This window comes from Clytia hemisphaerica, unplaced genomic scaffold (genome assembly GCF_902728285.1).
Source record: "Clytia hemisphaerica strain Z4C2 unplaced genomic scaffold, Clytia hemisphaerica genome assembly, whole genome shotgun sequence".
Lineage (NCBI taxonomy): Eukaryota > Metazoa > Cnidaria > Hydrozoa > Leptothecata > Clytiidae > Clytia > Clytia hemisphaerica.
This window is the reverse complement of record NW_027103336.1, coordinates 130,228-136,616: the sequence shown is the minus strand read 5'-3', so window position 1 is coordinate 136,616 and position 6,389 is coordinate 130,228.

Sequence of the window (6,389 nt, the reverse complement as noted above, 5' to 3'; positions counted from 1 at the left end):
ATCAACATTCTTTCAGATTATGAAATGTTTCCCAAATATAAAAATGAGATTTTTTTTTTTGCATTCTGTCGTAAAAATGAAATTGTTTCCCTGTTTTGAAGATTTTTACTTTTTAGCACGTACATTATTTCAAAAAACTCCAAAACTTACTTTAAATTTTTACATTTTTTACAATATTTATATATGAAAGTATAATGCAAAAATATTTCATCTCATTTTGAAAATATATAAAATTTCTTGGGTTTTCTTACTGTGAAATATTCTCCTTTTTGTCATTCTTTCATTTTACATATTTGCCCTTTTTGGCTATATAATATTTCTGGAAATCAGCGCTTAAAATAATAATTATATAATCAGGTCTTTTGATGTGTTCAACGCAACACTCTACTTGGCGGTGCGACGCCGGGTGACCGCTAGTATAATACTAGGGTAGGGCGTCAACAGCCATTTTTGGGGCAAAGTCAAAAAATTCAAGATGTAGTGTTTTTTTATGAAAATTTAACCTATTGTGAGGAATTCTGCACAATTTTTAAGGTCAGAAGTCCAAAATTGGCCGAACCCCCCTGGGGGTACTGATTCGCACTACAGGCAAAAATTGGAAAAAATGGCATTTTATGGACTTTTCAGGCCTGTAAATTTGTCAAAACTATTTCAAATCTTATTTTTTTCATTTGCTGTACTAAATTTTATGAAGAAACAACAAAATAATCATATTGGGTTGAAAATTGTGCCCATTGGAACCCTAAACGAGCCATTTTAAGCCAATTTTGGGTAGCAAAATGCTTTTAAAGGCCAATTTTGCAAGTTCATAAACTTTAAACTGATTAATTCACATGTCTGAAATTTTCAGAGATGGAAGTCTTCAATAAAGTCTTAAAGCAAAATGAATTTCAAGTTTTTCACTTTTTTCAAAAATTCATAATGGCGTTTTCAAAAATCTCTTTTTAGCAAAAACAAATTATATTTATCAAAAAATAGCATTTTGTTAGGCAAGCTTCTACAAACTGAGTTTAAATGCTGACTGAAATTTTTTTTGCAGTGATAGTATTCTTGAGATACTCCAGGAAAATCAAAATCATTTGGGTCTGGGATGCGTCTATGTCCGCCATTTTGGAAATAAAATCCCTGCTAAGAGCCATTTTTCAGGCAAAAACCCAAATTTTGACTGAAAAAATCTCTAAAATGACAATAGACATGGGCCCAAATTTTCTTGCAGTGATAGTATTCTGGAAATACTGCAGGAAAATCAAAGTCATCTGGGTTTGGCATTTGGGTATATCCTCTATTTTGGAATTTAAATTCCTGCTAAAACGCAATATTTTAAGCTAAAATCCCATTTTTGACTGGAAAAATCTTAAAAATGGCAATAGACATGAACCTAAAATCTTTTTGCAGTGATAGTCTTCTGGAAATATTCCAGGGAAATCAAAATCATTTGGTTTTAGGATTTGTATATATCCGCCCTTAATGGGATTGAAATTCCTGCTGAAACAGGCTAAAAGTCAACATTTCGAGCTAAAAACCTCTCTAGAATGGCAATAGTTTTGGACCCAAAATCTTTTTGCAGTGATAGTATTCGGTAAATACTCCAGGGGTAAAAACTATTTAGGTATAAGATGCTTCTGGGACCACAATTTTTTAATTGAAGCCAGTTTTAAAAATGTATATAATATTTCAAGCAAAAATCCAATCTTTTTTTGACGAAACAAGTCTTGAGAATGGAAATGTGTGTGGGCTGTAAAGAATTGAGTGGAATGGGATATTTGTTATAATTTGTTTCAACTAGTATTTCTAAATTAAAGGATTATAAATTCATATTCTTTGTTTTGAATGTAATATACAAAATATTTAGCCAATTATGACGTATCGGATGGAAATATGTAGCATTTTAACAGAGATTTCATTTCCATAATGGTGGATGTAGACAAATCCCAGACTCAAATGATTTTGTTTTCCTAGGAGAATTCACAGAATACTAACACTTCAAAGAAATTTGGGTTCATATCTATTGCCATTTTATATCAGTTTTTAGTCAAAAATGGGGTTTTTGCTTGAAACGTTGCATTTTTAAGCCAATTTTAGCACATATTTCAATTCCATAATGGCGGATATACCCATATCCTAAACCCAAAGGATTTTGATTTCCCTGGAGTTTTTCCAGAAGGCTATCACTGCAAAAATATTTTAAGTTCATGTTTATTGCCATATATTTAAGATTTTTTCAGTCAAAAATGGAATTTTTGCTTGAAATATTGCGTTTTAGCAGGGATTTCAATTCCAAAATGGGGGATATACCCAAATGCCAAACCCAGATGACTTTGATTTTCCTGCAGTACCCTTACCAAAACTCAGTATACTTTAAGTATATTCTATATTGTACTGCAAGTATACTTTCAGAGGTACTAAAAGTATACTTTCAGTATATATTTTGATGTTATAGAAAGTATACTTAAAGTACTAAATTTTTGGAACAATATTCCATATACTTTAAGTATACTGCATGGAAATATACTTCAAATATACTGCAAAAAAGTATAAATAAAGTATACTTTCATACAAATTGCTAGTATTAACCACATGGCCACTCAAAACACATTCTTCAATGAAATTTAAAAAGTTCATGCCTATAAAGCTATTATGAATTTGAAGAAATTTTAAAACCAAACTCTATTAATCTGGTAACATTGAAAGTAAAGTAACTGTCAGTAACATTGAAAGTAAATAATCTTAAAAGCTCTTAAGCAGATAAAGAAAATCCATATCCACTCACATCAGGTTTAACTTAAAACTACCTAACTCATCATGCTGCCACAGACTAGTATAATCACAAACAAGATTCATTACATATTCACATAGTGCACCATTAGCGGTCCATTAGTTTTGAATAATATACAGGTAATCTATATACTTACATAAGCAAGTCGCTGTACATCATCCATTAAAACCTTTGCTATTTGTTAGCAAACACTTCATCTTCAAATTTATAAATGTTTAAAATTGCAACTGTTCAAAAAATGGTAAAACAAAGTTCTCTCACAACACCTCACACACATTAATGTTCTGATGTTATATGAGAGAATTTTTTCATGTGTTTCAAAGTTTTTATGAAATTCACTTCTTTTTAGAAAAATCTTTCATGCATGAAAATTATAACAAAGGAAAAATGATTTCAAAACAAATAAGAACTTTCCCTCTCCAAGGGCAGTATACTTAAAGTATACTTTTTGATTTTAATGCATTTTTTTTTCAAAAACAAGTACAGTAAAGTATAAAAACAGTATACTTTTCTTATACTTTCTGCTTGCAGTATAAATGCAGTACAAATTTTGTTAATTTGAGTGATGCTTTGATTTTGATAAGTATACTTAGAGTATACTTTAATCCTTAAATTTGAGCAAAAGTATGAATGCAGTATACTTACTATATACTGAAAGTATACTTTTCTAGTCAATGTTTTGGTAAGGGTATTTCCAGAATACTATCATTGCAAGAAAATTCAGGCCCATGTCTATTGTCATTTTAGAGATTTTTTCAGTCCAAATTTGGGTTTTTGCCTGAAAAATGGCTCTTAGCAGGGATTTTATTTCCAAAATGGCGGACATAGACGCATCCCAGGCCCAAATTATTTTGAAAAATTTCAGTCAGCATTTAAACTCAGTTTGTAGAAGCTTGCCTTAAAAAATGCTATTTTTTGATAATTATAATTTGTTTTTGCTAAAAAGCGAATTTGAAAACGCCATTATGAATTTTTGAAAAAAATGAAAAACTTGAAATTCATTTTGCTTAAAGACTTTATTGAATACTTCCATCTCTGAAAATTTCAGACATGTGAATCAATCAGTTTAAAGTTTATGAACTTGCAAAATTGGCCTTTAAAAGCATTTTGCTACCCAAAACTGGCTTAAAACGGCTCGTTTAGGGTTCCAATGGGCACAATTTTCAACCCAATATGGTTATTTTGTTGTTTATTCATAAAATTTAGTACAGCAAAGGAAAAAAATAAGATTTGAAATAGTTTTGACAAATTTACAGGCCTGAAAAGGCCAGAAAATGCCATTTTTTCCAATTTTTGCCTGTAGTGCGAATCAGTACCCCCAGGGGGGTTCTGCCAATTTTGGACTTCTGACCTTAAAAATTGTGCCGAATGCCTCACAATAGGTTAAATTTTCATAAAAAAACACTACATCTTGAATTTTCTGACTTTGACATTTGACGCCCCACCCTAATAATACTAAAATCCATTTATAACAATAATAATAATAATATCTTTCTTTAATGTTGGGGTACCGTAATTACAAATCAAGTAAATTTATAACTAATAAAATCCAACAATATCAAAATAATAAGTAAAAGCGACGAGATCCTTAGGGCCAATTACCTACAGATGTTACATGAGCATTTAGAGCCTTTCTAAACGTTTTATCTCTGTTTTAAATTTGGTTAGAGTTTGAATGTCATGTAATTTCAACTTCTTAGGTAATTGGTTCCACAATAAAGATGCTCTAAAGGATAAACCGTAAATACCGAAGGTATAGCGAGTAGCTTCAGGGAGAGTTAAGAGTTTTGTGGATCTTAGTTTGTATACCACTGTTTTTATTTGAAAAATTTCTGCCATGAAGCTTGGACTCAAACCTTTGATTGATTTGAAAATTTCCACCATCAAATATTGTAAATTTTGAATGTGGATTTTTACAGTATTTGTACGGTTTAATAAAACTCCATAGTCTAAAGAAAAGTTTGAATGTACCACACGTAAAGCCCGTTTATGCACTCTGTTTATTTCATCGTTGGATGCTCTTGAGGAAAACATCCAAATGAGGGGGCAATATTTAAGATGACAAAGGATGTATGAGTTACAGAGTGTGAGGGCTTTTTCGGGATTCAAATATTTCCTTATCCTCTGAAGAGCTGTAGTATTCCTACTTACAGTAGAACATATTTTGTCTACATGTTTGTTAAAATTCAGTTTCTCATCAAAAATAATTCCTAGTAGCAAAACTGAATTTGTTGCTTTTATAGTAACATTCTTATACTTGATTGAAATATTAGAGTTATCAATATTTTTTCCTAATAGCATCATTTGGAATTTTCCTGGGTTTGCAACAAGATAGTTGGATTCGAACCAAGATATTAAAATAGTTAAATCGTTTTGCAATTTTTTCAAGACGATATTTTCAGTGGTTCCACAACTATCGATAGTGTTGTCATCAGCAAAATTGCAAATGTCGCATTGCTCTACAAATTTAATTATATCATTAATAAAAATATTGAATAGTAAAGGACCTAAGATTGAACCCTGTGGTACTCCTGAAAGTATCTCAAGCCATTCGCTGAAAATTGATCCAATTTTAACCCTTTGCTTTCGTTTTTTTAGGTAATTATAGATAAGAAGCAAAGCTGGACCCCCGATTCCATAGGCTTGTAACTTTGCAATAAGTAACTCATGGTTCAGGCAATCATAAGCTTTTGACAGATCCATAAGGACAGTGCCTACAATCTCATTTTTATCTAAACATGCTTGCCATCTTTTGAGAAGGCGTAACATAGCATGTTGTGTGCTGTGACCTCTCCGAAATCCACAGAGAAGTTTGCTAAATTTAGGTTCGATAAATGTGTTAAGTTGATTGAAAAGCACACGTTCAAAAACTTTTGAGATTGCTGGCAGTATGCTTATGGGTCTGTAATTCACTTTATCCATCTCGTCTTCTTTCTTAAAGACGGGACTGATGTCAGCAAATTTTAGTTCGTTTGGAAAAACGTTGCTTTGGATTGATGAATTAATAAAATTTGTTATAAAATCTAAATAAATATCGACTGATAGTTTTAAGATATTAATCGGTAAATCACCACTGACAGATTTTCTTGGATTTAGCGAGAGGATGATTTTACGAACCTCATTATTATCTACACATCGAAATTGAAATATATCTTGGAGATTATCATTACAAGTCTCTGCTTTAATCTTAATGATACTGGGGTGATCTGAAAAGTGATTAAGGGCTTCGAGAACTGGCTCAGAGAATTTATCAAAATTCTTTCCAGTATGTTTAATGGGCAGAGTTCTTGTAATGTCTCTAAAGTATTTATTAAACATGTTAACAATCTTTTGATCGTCAGAAACAATGTCATTTTTCTCAGCTAGGACAATTTTGCCTTGGTAACAGCCTTTGTTGGTAAAATACGGCTTGCACATATTCCAGAGGGATTTTTCTTTGGTAGTATCTATACTCTCAAAATAAGATTTTTTTTGTTTTTTATTTAATTTTACTACCAAATTCCTCTGTTTATGATAGGCTTGGATATCCTCAGGAAGTTTTGTTTTTCTTGAAATATTTTTTAAGCGAGAGCGCTTCATGATTTGCTTCCTAAGTTCCTTTGTCATGTGAGAT